Source organism: Passer domesticus, chromosome 11 (genome assembly GCF_036417665.1).
Source record: "Passer domesticus isolate bPasDom1 chromosome 11, bPasDom1.hap1, whole genome shotgun sequence".
Lineage (NCBI taxonomy): Eukaryota > Metazoa > Chordata > Aves > Passeriformes > Passeridae > Passer > Passer domesticus.
The window spans coordinates 6,017,696-6,039,753 of NC_087484.1; the positions used below are offsets into that span (position 1 = coordinate 6,017,696).

General features: G+C 39.2%; 1 protein-coding gene across 4 annotated transcripts in view; it reads right to left on the reverse strand.

Moving 5' to 3' along the window:
* The window catches only part of TBL1XR1 (TBL1X/Y related 1), a 107,285-nt gene that overhangs the window by 25,998 nt on the left and 59,229 nt on the right, over positions 1 to 22,058 (reverse strand). For 2 of the 4 annotated variants that reach the window (XM_064385297.1, XM_064385298.1), the window contains exon 3: positions 12,211 to 12,278. The exons of the other annotated variants lie outside the window; for them this stretch is intronic. The gene's annotated coding sequence lies outside the window, so the exon portion shown is untranslated. The remainder of the gene's footprint in view (positions 1 to 12,210; positions 12,279 to 22,058) is intronic. 4 annotated transcript variants of the gene reach the window in all.

Sequence of the window (22,058 nt, forward strand, 5' to 3'; positions counted from 1 at the left end):
ATGTTTGTGCTAGCTTTGTACTCCTTGTCCAGGCTCATGCCAAATGCTGGAGAACAGATGCCACCCGATATGGCTCCTGGCCTAATGGTTTTTTTGGTTGTTTAGGGGTTTTTTCCAGACAAACCTGAACTGGCAGAGAAAGTTTATGCATCAGATTATTACTGGGTACCTCTTAATCACCATTTGATAATGTATACTGGAGTTACACTACAATTAGAGTTACTGTATCATCAAATAACAGCCTAAGAAAGTGATATTTCTGCAGTTGTAGCTGGGCTCCAACATTCCCAATAGGTAGGGTAACAGGAAAACCTGACAGGCTGCTGTGAATACTAAAACATGCCATTCATTAAAACATACCAATCATTAGTTTGATACCAAATATGATATGTTAAAGGGAGCAGCTAATGCTCTGGGGTAGCTCTGATGAATGCTTATTTGTTCAGACATAAACAGACTGCTACATTTATCCATGGAAAACAGAACTCTGGCTACAGAAACGATAAAAGCCCTGCAACAGAAATATTGCCATTAGAGCTTTTATTTTTTCCTCTTTTGCAAGAAATCCAGACAAGTATTTTGCTAGCACATGTGCACATAGACATGTTATCAATTGCTGCTTAAGAGTATTTCTTGGTTTTAATGGCCAGGATGGTTAAAATAAAAAGTGCAAAGGGTGCAGTTTCAGTCCAGCCACTCAGACCAAAATCCTGGATGTGTGAGGTTTCAGCAGGATTTCATTCAGATACCAAAGCCACCACAGGTTACAGAACTGGAGATTTAAACCACAGAACACCACTCCTTGTGGCTGCTGTTCTACTAAAGCTTTCTCCAAATGCCCTTCCCCGAGATATGGTGGGTCCATCCCCAATGGCTGAGGAAATTCTTAAGTTTACATCCAAAGAAGAGTTCTGCATAGCCCTTTAGAAATGCTTTATAAAGGAAAACTCATAAAATTAATTAGAGGTTCCTTTACATCAAGCATGCAGTCTATGACTCGTGTTGTACATCATTCTGCGTAAGAATTTATTAGATACCAATTTCAATCAAAATGAATATTCTGTCACACTATAAAAAGAAAAAAAGGTTGACTTTTCTTCAAGTGTACCAGTTGCTCTAAAGACTCCTATTTGCTCTTTCACATCTCCACTTGAGTGATGCCAGCCAATATTATATTGGGCACAGTGCAACTGAACCCTTAGTGAAGTTTTCCTACTACCTGATGATCTGCAGTTAGGAATTCTAACATTCTGAATGAAAAGAAAAACATTGTTTCAAGTTAAATCCTCAAGTGTTTTCTGTAATATCTCAAAATAGTGCTATCATTTTCTGCATTCTTAGCTGTGCCTCTAAATTGCTATTAGCTAAATGCCCTTTTGTTTAAGACTTAATAATATGTCAGATGTGCACTTGCACAAAAATTATCTGTAATTCTATCTTATGAATCTTCTTACTGATTTCTCATATCATCAGGCTTTGCTAGTTTTCCTTCTAGTAATTTAAACCAAGAGATGCTTCTCATGTTCATTATTTAACTTTATTGGTTTGCTTTTAACCTCAGGAATATAGCTTAATTTCTGAACACTAAAAAAAAAAATAACTTTTCCTTTCTCATCTGAATTGCCTTCCTTAGCTCAGGCGATAAATATTTGTATTCTGTACTTCAGCTTTAGTGACCTAATTTATGGCAACAGTCTCTGCCTTTCCATGCCAATTTGAGAGTATGAAGAATACAAGATGACAAAGCCAGTCTGAAATCTTCTGAAGAAAAAGAATTACAACCCTGAAAGGGAAGAGAAAGAAAAAATAAACACCAAACAAAACCCACAACAAAACACAAAACCACCCAGAAGCTTGGCCAAAAGTAAGTTACTGTCTACTTATCTGAAAAATGCAGCCCAGTCCTGAGTACAGTTACAAAATATGCTGCAGATGAAGCCCATTTGTTGATTTTGCCTAGAGCAAAGTAGTATTTAATTACTGAACTCCAAATCTCCTCCCCAAAGTCCCATGCTGTGTGACCCAGGAGGCTGGAATTCCGGATGTGACAGCACAGACACAGGCGACAGCACATCCAGTGTTGTGTTTCCACAGCTATGGCTACACAGCTGCAAACTTCTGTGCTTTCTGGAGTTGAAAATACTTCTTCCTGGACAGCTATAGGGCATCTGGCAGTGATTCTTGGCAGCCACATTTTGTAAATCCCTAGGCTGACCAAAGATACAGGGATATTTCTGGTATTGACACTTTATTCAACATTTTACGTTCTTAAACCTTTTTTTCTCTCTGTTCTTACAATGCAACACCAAAAGAAATTATGTTTGGGGAAGATTCTCCTTATTTCCTGTATCAGAATAATAAAGACATATTGTTTATCAGTATTTTAAAGACTTTTCAACTCTCTGGGTGACAATGAAAGTAGATGCAGACGGACTAAAGGATCTCCAGAGGTCCCTTCCAATGCCAATCATTCTGTAACATCTCTTTAAAGGCACAACTCTCCTGCATGACAATTACAACCTTGCTGAAATGGAGCTAGTCCTGATACATCCTCCTGCAGATGCAAATATGTTCCTTTATAACTTAAAAGCCAAACTCAGCTGCTCAGAACATGCAGTAAAACCTCCAGCACTAAGTCCTGCCTCACTTTTGATTACTTCATGAAAGCCACCCCTCCCTGACTCCCCACAAGATCCTAAGCCCAGACATCTTGTTTAGTGAAAGATTTTTAAGCACAGAGCTCAGGCTCCCTGATGGAGACAAACTGGGATTAAGTGAAAAAGTCCAGACATAGTAATTCAAATATTAAACCACCACCCTCTTTCAATACTTGAATCAGAACACACAAGGAAATATAGCTAAACATTATGAAATGCTCCAGGATCAATTGTCTAATCCAGACCAAAAGCATTTTTAGAAAAGAAGAACCTGTGGCCTGATGGGATGACCTTCAGGGTTAGACTGTCCTACCCACACACAAGTTGGACAGATGATTATGGCAGCAAAACTGCAAATATGGCATCTTTAAAACTGATTAGAAAGTGATTGGTCCTGACTGATGACCAGAATTAGCAGAATCATCTGAGGGAGCACTGGTGTAGGTTTGGCCAGTATGGATTACTTCAAGATGACCTGCAAGGGCCAAATTCTAGGCTCTGTGTGCTAAATATATCTCTGTAATGGAGAAGGAAGCACCAGCCAAATGCTTGGCACTCCTCCAGGGAGAGACTTCTGTCCATCTGTCCCTCAGAAAGTGAAAATCACCTTATTAGAGGGGCATCTCAGGAACAGTGGTAACATCAAACAAGCTCTGCAGCTTCCATTCTTAGTCCATTAGAAGGCTGTCCCTTCAGACAGTTACAGTCCTTCAGGAATACCTAATTCCAATAAAGACAGACTTCTGCAATCAAACTTTTAGACCCTGTCTCAAGAAGGCTTTGTGAAATTGTTCAATGGCTTTACTAAGCGCTAAAATAGCTGCCTGCTAATGCTGCCTGGATCTAGACACAGAACAGCTGCTGGAATCAAGTCCAAGAAAGGTGAAAACTGGAAAAAGCCTTTTCTGCCACGTTGTTTAAATTCCTCTATATGCCTTTTTGGCATGCACCTGGTTTTAAGCATGCAACTATACGGCTGCTGATCTCCTGTGCTGCATTAAAACCTTTGCAAGAAATTAATTATGGATGAATGTGGGAGCACACCCATTAAACCTCGCTTGGATCAAACTGTGTAAAAAAATTCTGAGAAAATAACAGATTGAGAAGAGCCCTTGAGTCAGTCAAAAATCAAGGGCTGCTGCTGAGACTAAGGAAGGGAGGGGCAAGTCCAAAAGTGATTTTCTATTTGTGAACACCACCACCGAAAATAAACACAGCTCCTGTGGTTCAGTCTTTTTGATCAAGAATCTGTAGAAATTAACAACTAAACGGGGTTAAAATCTCCATACCGTGCTAAGTTTCTGCTCTCACTTGATTTATTCCCATTTTCACTGCTAGAAAATCCACTAAATAACATGGTCTGTAAGTCTGATCAGGACCATTCCATTTTTTCCAATATGTTCTTCCTGATGTTCCCACAATAGATCATTCAGGGCTCTAAGGGACTGTGTCAATTGAATTGAATGATGTGGTCGCCTGCTGGTACATAAATGCAAAAGCAAAGCTGAGGGGGTTTATTTTCAAAACAGGAGACATTGATCCTGTGACAATGTTCCATTACCCTGACTTTATTTCTATTAGAGACAGTGATTACATCTACATCAATTGCTTGAGCTGATGGATACTGGTGCACTAACAGTGACACAGTTTTTCACTAGGCTGCTGCTGGATGCTGATGGCTTACAAAACAAGACTCATTCTCCAGCTAATGCCACTTATTTCTCCATGGAAAACTACTGCAGTTTGGGCAGACTTTAGTAATTAGTCAGTTCTCAGCTGTCTGTGGTTTTTTGGGGGAGTTTTGTGTGCTCTGTAAATCTTACTGTGAAATGGTGATTAGTGATTGTATAGCCTGGCATGGATTCTATTTGTTATGATTAAAATATTTACATTGCTACCTGCTGGTAATAAAACAGCAGATGTAGCTCCCAGAAGCAGCTGTGGGAAGGTATTTCTGCACTCCTCCAACAGCAGCCCTATCTTGACTGGGTTTTTTCCATATGGCTGCATGGGCTCCCCTTCCCTTTTCATGCAGTGTCACCCTTCTGCAGCTTCTGCCCACTGCCCTTGCTATCTTTCCCGAGCTGGTGATCCATCTTCCAGCTTTCATCTCTCGATCTGACATCCGATCTCAAGCCTGTGGCCACACATTTGCCCTGGTTTTCACCTCCTCACCAAGCACTGCCTACACATACTCTGCCCTCCTAATCCCATCTCTCCAGAGCATTCATCTGTGCCTCCTTCAATCACTCCTTTTCCACGTCCTTCTTTCATTACTTTTCCATTATGACACAAGTTGCTAACATTTTGCACAAATAAATTCTGCTGGTTGAAAGAAAAAAATTCAATTCATCATCAACAACAGTGTTTTCTAGTCCAAATAAACCTTGTTCCCTTTATTTGTCCTTGTTTCTTTAGCCTGGTGCCCTGAGTCATGTCCTGAACAGCCTGCAGGAGAAAGGCCTTTGTCTGACGCACTTCGGTGTATTTACCAGCATGGGTTCCCTCACTCCTGATAAGGAAGTTTTTTAATGTTGCCATAACAACAAGAATTCGAGGTGATTCAGAGTGACACCTGCACAGAGTAACCAAGCACAGCTCTGAGCTCCCAGCACCTGAACAGGTGCAGAACCTGGGAGCAGAGCAGGTCTGAGGAGCCAATCTCCTCTCTGCCCCAAGCTGCTGCCACAGCTCAGCACAACTTGGGCACCTCCTTGCTCAAGTCCAGTTCAGACTGCACGTCTAGAATTTTTGCACAACCAGCAGCAAAATAAAAAGACTCCAAATTGTGCTCTGTGGTGTGACTGGGGACTTGCAAGGCTGAGCCTGCAGGGATCTAAGCAGCCCTCGCCCGGCAGTTCTGAGAGCAGTGAATTCTGCTGGAAACACTCACTGGTGGCCAATTCTGCCTGATGGTGCTGGAATAAGCTTTTTTCCCCAAAACATTGTATTTTTATGTTTTATTAAGGTTGATATAATTTCTTGGGTAACTACATTAAATTTCTGCAGGTCTTTGGGGACTGGTTCCTCTTCCCTAGTGAACAACCAAATTAAAACTGAAAGCCAAACATGCATCAGTCTGGGCACAGACAGCTCCATGAACATGACCTTGCCCAACAGAGGATCCACTCTCTCATTCACCCTGCCCCTTAGGTCTGAGCTGGAACAATCCTCTCAGCTTTTTAAGCACCTACAAAGTTATTTGGGCAGGTATTATTTTCAGTGTAAGAAGTTGACAGAGCTACTCCATAAATAATACAGACCACATAAATAGAACAGGAGAAGCATTTCCTGGAGCAGAAGGATGCTCTGTGTGTGTGTGAGCATCTTTCCTGACCCCTACATTATTTCAGAAAACATCAGGGATTATCAGGCACAGTACAGCTTCAGCAGTGTTGAGGATATAAACATGTGAAAAAGAGAGAGGCAGTAACGAGGTGCTCAGTGCACAGAACAGGTCTTGAAGAGGCTTTGATCCATTCTAAACACAAATAAACCCAGCTTATTTCCCCATAGTTAAGCCTAGGCTTTTATGCCTTTCCCATGAGAAAAGAAGTTTTGGAATTATGTACTCTGGCAGAATCTAATTTGGGAATAAATAATTTTTCTGAAATTCCTTTGTGATGCATAAAAGCTGCCAATTCTTTTCCTGAGGCAGATGTCTTGTTGAACAGTAACAGCTCTGAGTCCCGGGTTTCTGAAAAATTAAGGATGAAACACAAAACCCCTGCAAGGGAATACTATAATGGGGTGAAAACGGAAAAAAATCCAACCTAACAACCCCACAGGACACAGAGAAGATCCCTTAGTTACAATTTATTGAAATTTCAAGTCAAGAAAATATGAACTGTTAACAAGGAAAGATAATTTCCAGCTTCAGTGGACATTAATCACAGAATCAGCTGAAGAGCAACTACATCAGAACCTGCTACTTACTGAAGAGGAGGCCAGATTTCTTACTCTATTTTTAAATTTGGGATGAAGAAGAGAGTGTCCTTTGGACAGGGAAAACAATTAATTAGTTATACTAACAATGCTGGGGTTTGTTGTGGATTTCTTTAATAAAAAAATCTTAAATATCACTGATATCTTAGGACAAGGTCAGTATTACTCATGAGTTGTGGATTAATGGCATACAGGTAGATTGGTACTTGTGAACATTAATAGCAGAAATACACTGCACTTGAAACAAGCTTTTCTCCATTTACCCAGATATTAAACATGCTAAAAATCTAAAAATTGGGTATCGAAAATATAGGCTAACATTAATCATATTTAGTATTCAAACTTTTCCACAGCCATGAAACATATCCTAAAGCCTGGAATAAATTAAATGTAAAATGACAAGTTCTTCTAGCCCCAATATGTTCACCTCAGGAGATTTAAAGACGTGTAACTCACAACTGACTGCAGCATTATGCATGAATGGAGTTCTAAAGAAAGCTTAAGAAAGTTTACCCTCAGATTAAAAACTCAACTCTTTGCTTTGCCCAAGCAGTTTCACATCCACCTCTGTTCACTAAAGCAGCCTGAAATGAGCCTGTGGGAATCTTGCAGGTAAACGAGATCCATTACGAGTGCAGGATCTTGAAAAAAGTGGAAACCCCCCGCCACTTTTTGCCAAACCAAAAGTCCCAGATAACGTGTTTCTGCAACTGGTCACATGAATGCAAAACCAGAATATGTGTGAACCTCCAAGAGCCATGTCTACTCCCACACTCCTGCACTATCCCTGCCCTGCTGGTTGCTAATCTGCAAAAAAAGCCTCCTTTCCTCATACCACTACACTAATGCCACCTACAACACCATCCTATTCTTAAATAAAACCAAAAACAACACCAGTATGAAAATGTGCAAACCACAGCTCTGAGCCTTTAAGAAGCCATCTTAGAAGTACAGCGTATTTTTGTTCAGGAATAATCAATGAGGACAAATGACAGAAATCAGTAAACAACATCAGGTACAAAAGGGCAGTACAAAACCATCTTCACCTAGGGTTTTGTTTAATCATGAAAGACCAATTAGCAGAAAAAAATATTAAATCAGATGTTGCTCATTTTAAACGAGCTAATTAGGAAGGATTTAACACTTACAAATTTATTTCAGAAAAAGGGCCTATGAAGTGGATCAGAAACCAACTGTATTCACTTTGGCACCTCAAATTTTAATTTCAGGTGAACTTTGAAGTTAGGCAGCTAAATTTTCCAGAAGCACCTAGATCACTTAGATGCCATATAGGAATTATTTCAAATGAAGAACAGGATGTGAAGTACTTGCCTTTTGTGTCTACTTCCTACCAAGACCCATCTCTCAAAAGCGATCAAAGAAATTAAGAAACAAATAATGTCTGACAAACATGATTTGTGGTATTCAAAGAGGCAGAGCTCTTCTTACTTGTTTAACTTAAATAAAATATTAAGGAAGGAATACCCACGATCTCAGCACTGCTACAGACACTGGGCATGGCCACTGAGGAACAGGAGTGACTGCAGCTGCAGGCAGCCCTGATTCACTGTCCTAGGCAGTGACACAGCATCATCACTGTCCTCATCTTATTTTCCATCTGCAACCAAAAATATCAGCAATGTGCGACCAATGTAAACATTCCCATTTCTTTTTTCACTGCTCTGTATGTCAGTCTGCAATACTGGTGTGATCTATCATGAAGTAATAGAGGAATAAAAGCAACAGCAACCCCAGCAACATCTCAGAGCTGCCAAGGCAGGAGGGAGGGAAGAGTGTGTTCCTGAGACCGCCTGGAAAAGGTGGCCAGAGGTGGGGTGGGGACCACAGGGGTCGGTCACTAGGGCAGAGCGCTGCTTCACTTTTACAAAATCAAAGACTGGGCATTATTCTTGGGCCACCATTGGGTCATCATGGTCCTTTCAGGGCTCAGGAGACAGTGAGGTGACAACCAAGGGACGAGAGGGGCAGTGCAGTGACCCTGGTCCAGGCTCACTGTGGGACTGGACACTCAACTCACAACACAAGACCCTGGTGGGCACACAGGCAGCCCTGACAAAAACATCTCAGCCCCAGGAACCCTGCAACAAGGGACAGATTGTTTTCCAAGCCTGCAAGTATCTCTTCCCTTAATTTATACAATTTTCAGTTTCTGCTACAGGAACCACCCTCAATGCAGACATTCCATCTCTGCATCCCTACATCCTACTGTGTACCATACCTCAAATCTAACTGTGGAGGTGTTCATGAGCAAAACCTGGACTATCCAGGTATTAGTGCTGTGTATTTTGGCAGAGACATCTCCATCTATATTAGCTATACCCAAAGTTCAATAAGAAGTTGTATTGATTTTTCCCTTCAAGCATATATATATTTGATGAAAAACTCACTCGTGCCTCCAAAAGCTGCCTAGACATTAAGATGATCCCCCTTCTGCCTTCAGCATCTGCTTTTTTTTTTTTTCCTCAAAATGAAGCTGTACCAGGGGTCTTTTGACAGAATATTAAGAAGAGCATGTATGCTGAAGTGATGTGCCTATAATACATGGAAGAAGCACACAACACTGTCAGTGCCATCAGCCTCCTTGACCAGATTTTCCATACCCTGCAATATACCTTTTTTTTTTTTTTTTTACTGGGAACTGTTCCAATATCTGAATCATCAAGACAAGTCTTTTCTTTCACAGAAAGCCCTGAAAAACAAAAACAAGCTTCTTTCCTTGCCTGTAGAAATTGGAATATTTTGCCTAACTCAAATTATCCCACACTAAGGACAACTTTGAATAAATGCCAAGTTCTGATACTTCATCAGTGCTTAAGTCTAAAGGCATATTTATACTACTGTAAAGGAAAAATTCCCAGAGATGGGATGATTGTGCCTGCCATAACACAGCCCCAGACGGCTCCTACACATTGCAAAGTCACCTGCATCTCTAGAAGTAATTGAATTGTTGATCTTAGAAGATTAAAGCAGCACACCAAATGCTCCTCTTGCTAATTTGGCACTCTACAGAAGGTCTAACTGGTAAAAGGAGCCTGAACACACCTGTAGAAGAATATATAATGACATACAAAAATATATTTAAAAATAGTTTAAAAGAACACTATTTTGTTTTTCTGTATGGCACACAGCATATAAAAAAGCAGTTTTTGTTTTGTGAAGGAATCATCTTCCCAAGCTGTATGCAAAAACTTGCCTGAGTGCCTAACCCACACATAAAAACCTTAAAATTTAAAGCTGTTGGCTTTGTACAGTAGAAGCAGGAGAGTCTACTGAATAAACTCTTATCAAATGGGCTGAGAGTCACAAGGGATCCAATTAAGATAAAAAGTTCAAACCCAGGACATTTCCTCTTCTTTCTGACTGTTCAGGCCAACGTCAGACATCTGTTCTCACTAATTTTTTAATTAATCCCCTTTGAAGCAAACTATTCAAAACCTGACAATACCTCATCTGTCTGATAAGGACCCCCCTCCAGCAGAAGGTGCTATTCTGAATTAAAATGCTCCTCCACTGATGCAGTTGGAAACACAACCACAGCTTTGTGTAGAAAAACCAGTTTTGCTGAGTCAAGCTGAAGCATTAGCAGAGATGGAAATACACCCTGTCTTGTAACTGCAGGCCACTATTACACAGGCAGCTGCACTGAAATGGTCTGCAGCTTGTCCCACAAGTGACCTCTGCTCTACTTTCTGCAGAATTAACCAATCACAGTAACTACTTCTGCTAGTTCAGTGTCAAACAAATTAGGTAGGATGGCTTTTCACAAAAAGAAACTCGCCATCCTTGGGTACCTTTACTTTGCCTCAAACAGATTCTATGCACATAAAATTCTGCTTGCCCACTTCCAGTAATGGGAGCATTATTTGAAAATAAAGAGATGATAGAGATGAAGTCCATGGCTTCTCCAGATGACATTATGCCTTAATAAGTACTGCACAAATTGCTCACAACATTTTGAAAAATTTTCAGTATTTCTCAGACTCCAAAGAGCTCCCACCATCTTTCATTTCTTACAATATTTATAAAGCTATGATGTTTTTACTTTGCAGAATTGCCATTTAACATTCTTGAGTGATGCTACTCAAACCTTCCCAAAGCCATTCTTCTCCTGTAAATCTGAAAGCCCATTTTCTGCCACTCTAAGACTTAGAAATTCTAAAATAATCCTGCATGCATGAGTGGTGTATGCTCGAGGCATTATGGACTTGGAAGACTGGAAATCACACAGTGTGAGTAGTGCCATGCCCAATTATTTTAGATCAACCAAACTAATGCCATGGCAGAAGGGAAAACGGCTTCAGTCTTTATTCACTCACAACTTCCAACACCTTTTGCTTCCTTCATTTATCAGTCCAGAAACTTCTCAAGCAAGGACACCCCTCTCCCTCCTCAATATCTCCAACACCTTTTCTATTTCTTAGCTTGACCAGAAAACCCCCCTGAGAAGTTCTTGTGGACCCCACCTTGTTTTTAGAAGGTACACATGGATACAGATCAATCCAGAAGAATATTTAAACATATTCCAGCCTCACTGACTTCAAGTGCTTAAGTGATGTGCTGGAGCAGAGCCAGTACCACACCATCCTGCAAGGCCACAAGGAACACCAGCAATATCCTTCTCTACCTTTGTGGGGGTTTACTTGCAAGGTAAGGTTTGTTAAAACAAATTCCCTCTGTCTTTGAGTGCACTCTAATGACCAAAGACAGCACACATAGAGAGTTTTAAGGGATTGAAAAATTTTAAGGGACTGAAAATTTAAAAAAGAGGGGGGAGCAGGGGAAAGAAAAGACATCTGCTACACCCACAAGACATTTGTTAAATTATGGTATATATTAAAAATTCTACAGATACGAATGTGGTCTCAGTTATCTCCTGCTGAAAGAACAAATACTCCATTGTGCTCTTGCACAATACTTGAGCATGGCTGCTGATGGCCTGGTGCACAAGGCATTTTCCCTTTCTAAGAATAAGTATAGGTAATCTCATCTCCCCTGTAACTCTAGCCATGGAGAAGAGATAAGAAATATATTTAAGGGAAGTTTCCAAAATCAAAAAAAATTATACAGAAAATAACTGCAAAATCATGACTGCACATCACATTTAAGAAGACACTAATAACAGCACGCAGTCTGAATATTCACTCTCTGAACCACACACTTATTTTCCTTTGGGAAGACAAGACTTTAGCACTTGAAAAACACATACTATAATCAAAATACAGTCATTTTACACCCTTTTTAAAGAACTGATACACACCAAGGCAATAGTGACTCCACACTTCAAGAAGACAATACAGTTTTTACAATGTGTTTTGACAAAAGGTCTATTTATTATTATTTCCGTACTGTGAATTGATGTGTTAAATCATAACTCTCAACAAAATGAATATGGATTTACACATGAGACACTAACAGCTCCAAAAGGAGCTGTTAAAGACCACTGAATAAAAGAACACAATGTAAGGATTCAGTGAACTGCAGAAACTTGATACCTAACAAATACTATAAATGCATGTAATACTAAATTGTACCAAACTACAGTCCACTTTTATGACAAAAAAATAGATAAATCATTGAGTGTCCTTACCAGAACTACTCTCTGAAACCCCACAAAATTGTGATGTGGCAGCAGTACAGCCCTTGGTATTACACCACCTGTAACACAAACCATATTATGATAGTTTCTATCAATATTTATTTTAAAGGATGAAAAAAGGATAAAAGCTATTTTTCTACCAGTCTTTTTACTGAAAGAATTAAAACAACATTCAGTTTCCTACTGATAACAATATATGCTTAGTTAAGAAAATAAACAAACAAAAATTAGAGACCTTAAGTATTTACATAGAATTTATTTAAAAAACAAATTACGGTCACAGTTTCAACTCTGTCCTCTTCTCACTGTTTTAGTTGAAAGCAAAACACCACCACAGAACAGCACATTAGCTTCAAAGGAATTTCTGTTCTTTTTGTCTGTCCACATTGACAAAGGGGAACTTTATGAGACTCCAGAAAAAGTTTACAAAGGGGTAAGTATTGATGCAATAGATATTGCAGTGTTAACCAATACAAATAAAATGATTCAATAGGAAGATAAAAACCAGGAAACACAAGGCCATGATCAAACCATTCAGTGATTTCAGAAGTGACCATTCAGGAGCTGAATTTTACACAAACAAATTATAAAGAGCCAGTTATATGAACAATCCTTAAAATATTCTCATGAAGTTAATTTCTACAGGTGACTTCAAACTTTAAACATTGTGCACCTGTGCTCAGAATAATTTCTGATCCTGTATTCGTGTATCATGGTGATTCCTACCACCAATATTCATTACAGATTAAATCATTAGAAAGTGATCTTATGTAAACTAAGGGATTAAGGAGAAGATTTGAAAGCAGAAGCAAAGGAACACTGTCTGGGCACCACAAGAAAAGAATCCACATGTCAAAACAATGCTGTTTGAAGCAGGATGCACTCAATAGTGAAACAGCTAGTTCTGCCCTCTGGAAGAGGATCTGGAAAGGAACAAACTAAGTACTAAATTCCAGCTACAAAGGCTCACAAAATACATTACAAATAACACTAAAACTTCCAAAGCACCCCCTTAATACTAGGATTAAAATCAAGGAAGGCAACACATGCCTTAAACAGGACTTAGCATTTCAGACTTTCTATCATCCTAAAAGAAACCAGTGACCTCTAAGAAACTCTTTGCTATTTAGTCTGTTGCTAAGCTCAGTAAGACTTGAATTTTTTTTTCCTCTTTTGACTGGGGAGCCACGGGGTATTTTGGTCAGTAATCATTTTCCATGTGTTAATTCCCAAGAGAATAAAGTAAACTTCTCCTCTTTCCGTCCTGAAAAGTCTCCAATAGCCAAATGGACAAAAATCTCCAAAAGCATGATAGCACCACCCTGGAGTGGAAAAGTGCCCTGGTCCTCCTTTAACACTGACAGCAGTTCACAAGAACCAAGTGAAAAGGTCCTGCCCCTGCATTAATGTAATTTTAATTCCCTGCTAGGGTATTATGTAGTGCTTTGATCATTTCTACAAACCTAACTGTATATGCCAACTGCATTGCTAAAATTTGATTTGGAAAAAACAATCAGAAGCAAAGTTTAAAAAGCTCATAAAATTTTAACTCCAAGTGCAAAAGGTCATTAAAAGGGGATGTTGATCCTGCTGGTTGAACAAACAAGAGAGAGCAGTAAGTTTCAACTTTTATGCTTTGAACCTTGTACACTTTATGTTTACATTAAGGATTTTCCATTCATCTGGAACAAACTCTGCTCAAGTAAATAACTGGAATTACCCCCAAAATGAGGCCAAACAAGAGAAAAAAGCCAGAGGCCCTACAGGAGAGCAGAGAACCACCACACCCTCAAGAGGAGCTGCTTTAAGAGGAATTCCTTTCCTCTCCACAGCTCCCCACAGAAAACACAAAACACACTGAACACAGAAATCCACCATTGCATGAACCTCCCTACAACAGCAGAAACCTGCTCAGCTCCCTCAGCCATGGCATGGAGAGGGCTGAGGGAACAGCAACAATTAAATACATGGCCTAACTTAACAGGGCTTTTAGCAATGACTAAGCAACAAAAGAGATTTTTCAGAGGGATCCTGATAGTCAGCTACTTCTGCAGGCACTTGCAGCTCATAACACCACCATCAGAGATCCCTCTAAATTATATTTTTTATGTTTCAAATCAATAAATAAGAATAAAAATGTCAGCATGTGCTGCGGAGACATTACTTAAAGACTATCTATATTTTTTTTTTAATTTATGTTAATGATGTGAATAGAATTTGTGGCAAAAACCCCTTGACGTGCAGTGAAAGATGTAGGATAAAAACTTCACATTTAATTATATTTCTACCAAGTGATATGACGAAATGAAGCCCATCTCAGGGTGCTCACCTATAATCACAGGGCATAATTTCCCTTACTATATATATCTATTCTTCAGCTGTGGATTGCTTCATAGTTACTTACTATTTTCTTTCTTACAAGACACCTATCTATGTGGATATCAGAAACCTGAAGAAAATCAAACTGTAAACCTACAGTCTCATTAAAAAAAAGTTGAACAAGAGAGGTAGGAGTAAAGAAATTTTCCAGCTTCAGGGAGAGGACTAGAACAGAAAACACTGCAAAAATGTGCAGGGCTTGAGAACCCAACATTTTACGTGATGCTAACAGGCAAGCTTAACAACTGTGTCTGTTACTAAAATGCTCACACTCCATAAGAATTTGTGCATCGTGAGCATGAAATCTTCCCCTCTGCAGCTTAAAATATCTATGCACTTAAAAACCATCTGCAAAAATAGACATAACTTCCCCACTGCAAAATTAATTAGAGAGCAGGAATTTCATCTCACTACCACCAATACATGTGATGATGCCACATGTAAACACATCACACTTGCTTTGGCACTGGAGAGCAACAGGAATGGTAAACTTAATAAGATTCTGTGAAAATGTCACTTTCTTGAAGAAGCTGATTAGTATCAGTGAAGGTGGAGGATGGGCACCGAGCAGGCCATGCTGGATTAACCTGCCACTAGAGCGTGCTCCTTGATCAGCACGGAGCCCATTTACCCACGCCACTGCTGGGGCTTTTTCCACAGCATTTTTTGATTTTTCTTCTCTTGCATTTTTTTAAAATGAAATCCCTACTGCTGTTAGACTGGGACTTAAGTCTCAATTTTTAAATGAAAAAAAAAAAGTACAAATAATCAAAAGTATTTTTTCAACAAACAAGTAACTTTTGTTTTTTAAATGACTGACTAGGGTTTTGCTTGTTTTGATTTTAAACCATATGCAGTTAGCAAAAACAAGACAAAAAATAAACTATGTGGTCATAAAAAATACTGATGTGCATTTTATAAACTGAATGCAGCCCATCAGGGAGAGAGGAATTACCCACTTTTAGGAAGTATTGTTTACTACTGCCTTCCCACTAGACCACCTGTTAATAATATTTGATGTTGTTTTCTTTCTGTATGATGAGTATGACTATAAATGAGATATTTGATCTTCTTGCTACAATTTATTCCCTCTAATGCCTCTATTTCAAAGCCCATCCAACCAACAAATGACACCAGCCTCAAGGCAATGTCCCAAGTGAATGTGCATCTTTGCTGCTCTTCCTTATCCACTGTCATTCCCATAATTCATCCTCTTAACGATTTACGAAGTGCAGAGGATATTTTCAGAGCACATCAATGGGGCTCAAAAAGTCTTACAGCTGCCTGACTGCCAAGGGCACATGAAGGAAGCAAGAAGTGTGTACAACTATTTTGAAACAAGATGCTGAAATTCTCATTCTTTCCATCTGACAGATATTCCAATTCTTTGGCCTGACCATAATGCATGCGATTTGGCTTAAAGCATTTACGTTTTTTAAGGATATGCTTATTGAAAAAAAAATCAAACACAGAGATAAGTTTTACAAAACTGGAAGGCAGAAGTATTTAATTTTTAACGACTGCCTCCAATAGTACTGTTTCATGACTGGTGTTGCAAATACTACAGCCAGTATTTTGCATATTCATTAAAAACGATGTCTGGAGCTTGCAGTTCTTTTTCCAAAAAAAAAAAAAAAAAAAACCAAAAAAACACCCTTCAAAATGTAAGCCACTCAAAAGCACTGTAAAGCTGGTCATCGTTCTCATTCCTGAAAATTCTCCATGTTACCATTTTAGAATTTGGTAAATAAATACATTTTTCTTTTTTTTCCCCCATTTTCTCCCTTGCCACTCTATGCAATCCCTAGCAGCTTTATTTAATGCCATCAACCAATATCACTGTCAGCACTCCGGGAGCAGAAGGCTGCTCTGTACTTTGTGCCTGCCTCTGAATTCATGACCAGAGATTCACCCTCACCACGCACAGAAAAGGAGCAGCCTTCATCTTCCCATTTACCCCCATTAAGTCAGTGCCATCATGTTCTCCCAGGAGAAAAGTGCAAGAGCTGAAACACCGCAAGCGACAGCAGCCAAGGACACTCAGAAATAAGGTCTGCCCTTGCTGCTCCTGGACTGTGAAAAGGAAAGCTCCAAACTGCAGGGCAGTGACCGTGTACTGCTGGAGTCTCCCTTCCTTTTGAACAGATATCAGGTAGCTGGGATGGAGCACATACCTCAAACTGGGCTTTAATTTGCTTGGAAATGCATGTTAAAATAGCGGGACTTGATGCTAAACTGGACCAAAAGCAGGTTGTATCATAACTATGTCATATCTAATTCAAGTCCATATCACTAAAATAGAGAATTGCCAGCATAGATACAAATGTCACCTGGCAGCCACAGGGATTCCCAAACCTGCAGCTGGAGGAGGAAAGTGTAAAAAAGCTACTGACTGAATAGCCTGATTGCTAGAATGTCATAGATTTTGCTTTGTTTTATAGTGTTGCAGTAACACCTCACTCCAGGGAACAACAGGTTCTTGGATTTCAGAGATCCAATTCAGTTGGTACATGGAGTTATCACATCGATGGCTCCTGCACTCTGACAGGAGACTTGAGCTCCGGTTTGCAGTGAAAATAAGCAGGCAGCATTAATCTAGTTACCATTTTTATATAAATTACAATTAACCCCCCCCCCCCAAAATCTTAGCTTTACAAGTGTCAGCCCAAAAGATTGTGACTGCATCTGTCAGCACTAACAGTAAAATGAAGGGGCCTGACAAAATTTTAAATGTAGCTCTTGTAACCTGTCTCTCATCTACTCACAGAGAAAATCACCTTGGGACAGATGGACTCAAAGTCCACTGAACAACTCAAACCAGACGTACGCATGCCCACAGTCCTGTTCTGTGGAAAAGATTTTGACAGGGAAATAAGAGTCAATTTTTCTTCAATTTTGCAAGCATTGCAGCTGTGTATTGCTTTATAATTTAGTTTATTAAAGGCAACAACTGTCAAAACTATACAAACTAATTTGTCGTGCAGCAATTTTACATTATTGGAATCTTGTTATAATCTGACTAACGCACACGATCGCCTTCTAACCATGCCTATAATTGGGTTCTTGGCTCCACAGGCCTGAAGACAGTAATCCAAAACATCTTCCAATTACGCTGAAAAATATGCATGTTTGTGGGAAGCTACATTACTTAATTTTCAGACTCAATGGGCCTTTAATAATATGAGAGGGGGGGAAAAATGTTTGCGAAAGGACAATTATTTGTAGTGTTACACAGAAAATTGTGTGTTCATGTAGGAAAACACCACCTCAAAACCTATAAATACCCAAGCAGCACTAGGCAAGATACTTATGGAACATAAGAGAAACTAAAGCAAAAGCAGTAAAAAATCCATTCAGACGGAAGACTGTATTCCAAGTCTATGCATCCAAACCAAACAAGGATCCCAGCCATTAAAAAGTCCATACTTTAAAACTCACGTGAGTCCCTCATGAACGTCACTTGCTTATTTCCAACACATGAACTGTCTATTGCTCCTGCTCACAACCAGATGTGAAATTCCTTGAATTTATTGGTAGATCAGAAGCAGTTCAAGACACAAGAACCTCACACAGGAACCATTGCTTCACATTTCCAGTGTCTGACAGACACTACCAGGACTGACAGGTAATTTTTAAGATGCCTGAAGTGTTGTGACCTGCTATATTATTTGACAAACACGGCTTACTATTTTTAATACAAAAGGTTAGCAAGTAAATATTACAAGGGCAAGCAAGATTGCCCAGCTGCAGATATGCTTTTTACAGAGGAGAAAACACTGAAGTTGCCACAGAATCATTTAGGTTGGAAAAGACCTCTGAGATCATCAAATCCAAACTACAATATAACACCATGTCAACACATGAATACAAGATAATTTTTGCCAATTTTTTAATATTAAAAGGGGTTGTTTTTTTTTCTTGCTAGAGAATAATAAGACATCTATAAATCCTGTCAGATTACAGCTGCACCATGTGATGGATTCTCATTATTACATGAGGAGCAACAGGAGTATATTAAATGCTGCCTGCAATAAGCATGTACACAGAGAAAAGATTCCCTGAGTCACAGAGAACAAAAAATAAAAACATGAACTGACACACAAAAAGAGACAGAAAAATATACAGGGATAAAAACTTCAAAACAACCCCCTGACAGTCACTTCCAACATGCTTCAAACTGACTCTGAAATTACAGAAATCAGAGAACTCAAAGCTGATGTGTCCTGCAGAGTTTAAATTCTGTGTGCCTCATTTGGCCCCACACACAACCCTGAGCACCACAAGTGCATTATCGTGTCAGCTCTGTCCTTTGAGCTGGACAAACGCTGCCAGCTGCATTTTATCCATGGACAACAACCTCAAGCACTTCTTGAAATGGCCTGGATCCCAAGTGATGCCTGGAACCAACCTCCCCAGCTAAGATCCCCACATCTGTGACTAACTCACAGCAAAGTTATTCACACAAGAGGGATGAGATGCAAAGACAACACACACAAACTCCATAGCTAACACTCAAGGCCCAGATATCACAGCTCTATGGAGTTTGTGGAATACATTTAAAAATGTTTGGCTGTGACAAAACAGATCTAAAAATATCAGGCATATACAAAGTACAATGAATCTTTCACAGTCTTCCTGTCTTATTATCAATTCAATTAAGAATTCATTAAAAGGACGAGTATCACATATGCTTATTAATTTACAGATGAATGTGAGTACTAGAGAGAAGCCAGGAGACAGGGGGAATAGGTAGAAGAGACAAAACCCTATGCTGAAGTTTGTCCCATCAGAGCAAACAAAAACATCACATCTCTTTGGTATAGTAACACACATGCTGTGAGAAGAAATAAGCACCTGAATGCATGTTTTATTCTGATCCCAAAGGATCGAGCTGCCTGTGACATGCTCCTTCTTATTTTATTCCTCTTCATTTTGTCTCTGAGCTACACACTTTCAATGGAAGCCTAAAAACTGCTCTGTATTCTACTTTACACAGAGGATACATACAGGAGTGATGCTGATCAGGACTCACAAATGCAGGTGACTTGTAGACAATGCATCACTGCCTTTCCTCTTAGGCCTTGCCTCAAGAGGAAGACTTCCCTCAGTGGTTGAAGTGTTATTACTTTGAAATTGCCATCCTCAAAAAGTGGGTTTGAAGAACATACCAACTTTGCTATCAATCTTTTGATTGCAAAGCCTGAATGTTACTGAAGCAAAAGTTTCAGAACTAAACATATATGCAAAGGATACACAGCATAGATGAATAATAGATGCCTATAAATAAGCAGAAAAATAGACTTAAAATATCCACATAACTATTAATTAGTTATTAATATTAGATCACTGGTCTATTTCCTTTCAAATTAGCCACCCACTAGCAAAATGTCAATTGCAAAACAAGAGACTATATTTATAGTACAACCTACTTTGAGTTTTGAGCGACGTGTCAGCCACTGCTCAATTACAATACCCCTATTGTGTGCCTTTCCAAATTAATACCTAACTTTCATTACAGGCAACCATATGTACAAAAGCCACATTGGATTTTAATAGCCTTTATTACATCACGTAAGCTGGTGCAAACATTTTTCCATCTAGAACTGTATGCAAAAGAAAATAAAAAGAAGCAGAGTTAAGTAATACACTGGAGTGAAGCGGGGTGGGACACTGGACACAGTGGTGCCAAGAGGAGTGTTCAGGAGATGGTAATAAGAAATTCCTGCATCAGATTTTATTATTTCCCAGAGAAAGATCAGTTTTGATTGCTGATACCACCTGCAGTGCACTGTGAGGCGCAATACAGCTCAATCTTTAGACTGGATTTAAATGGAAGAGTCACCAACAAAGTGGAAAAACCCCAAACTCTGCTCCCAAAACTTGACTGAACCGGGGACTTTGGAAGAGGAGGGTTACATTTTTAAAGAATATCACCTATTTCACTGAGTTTTCTTTTAGTTTAGGTTTTGTGATTTGCCCTGAAAACAGTTCTCCTCCCTTTATCTCTCCAGATGCCCGACACTATCTGCAGAAGAGCAGAAAAAAGAGCATCCTGCAGAGGATGCTCAGTGAAGATGGAAAGCTGGCAGGAGAAACCCTGCAAACACACACTGAATTGCCTCAAGCCTTCTGCTGAGAGAGAAGCAGGACTCGTTGTTTTGGGTATGCCTGCCACAGAGAGAAAACAGAAATGGAGACAATTACTTAGAAACAGTTCTTGAAACAAACTTAAGACAAAGGAATACCATCCCATCAACAAGAGGGGACCTGTATTCATGTTTCAGTGGATAATAATCCATTTTTACAGTTGTACAGAAGAATAAGTTGGAATACTCAGAAATGTTGGAAAGACAGACTTGAAGAGAAACACAGAAATCATTGCTGCTCAGCTTTTCTCTTGGTATAAAATCACATCACTTCCCATCAGCTTGCAGGAGCACACTCCTAATAACGCCATTTACAGAACCTCCTTCTACAGATAGCTCTTTGAATCTTAAAAAAAAAAAAAATCCTCCTAGCCTTAAGATTTACACAAAACCAGGAGGCCTCTATCAGCTGTTTAATTTCTCATATATTTATGCATACCGAAGTACTTGTAGAAAGAAATCAATTGGAGCTGTAACTAATATTGCACGTTGCCAATTCACCTTTAAATCCAAGGGGAGTGAAGAGAATCCCGAGTTATTAAGATCATAATTTGCTGTCTGGAAAGAGGATAGTCTGTGGTTTTCCATTTCCTAATTTTTTTTTTTTTATCCTAAAATTCACTCTAAAACTGTAACTATTAAAAAAATAGAAGGAAAAAAATCCAGAAAAGGAAACAAAATCTGAAAGAAAGAAATAAATACAAAGCTAGCTGGGATCCACAGTCACTTTCATCATATGGGCTATTTTTGTATCCATTGTACACTTTGTTTTCTAGTAACTGCCACACTTGTAAGCAAAAAAGCTGCAAGGCACTCAACAATAAGGTAAGAAAGAAGACATGAATGTGGTTTCATCCATCCCCTGATAGGTTTTTTTCTTTATATATACTAAAATTATTTAAACCTTAAGGAGATAATTTAAAAATGTTCAGGATTAGAGTGGGCTTGACCAACTAAGTAAAAGTCTCTATTATCAGCAAATTTCACTCCAGCAACAGCTGCAGGAATCCACGTGTCTTATAGTTATGAATAAAAACTGGAGCCCACCAATCAATAAGCAGTTTTGCCTCTGCAGCTGTAACACCACAACCACCCTCACAGCACCCCTGTTTTATATAAAACCAGCACCAAGTCAAGACCTAGTTCATATCTTCTGATTTTTCTCCTATTCTAAATCATTTTACTTGCAACACTCATATTAAAACTTGCAAACACTGTCAGCACTGGGAAAATATTATTTTCTTTTTTTTTTCTCTTTTTTTGTTACACTTACCCTAGGCAAAATTTGCTTTATCAAGGGAAGGATATATGACA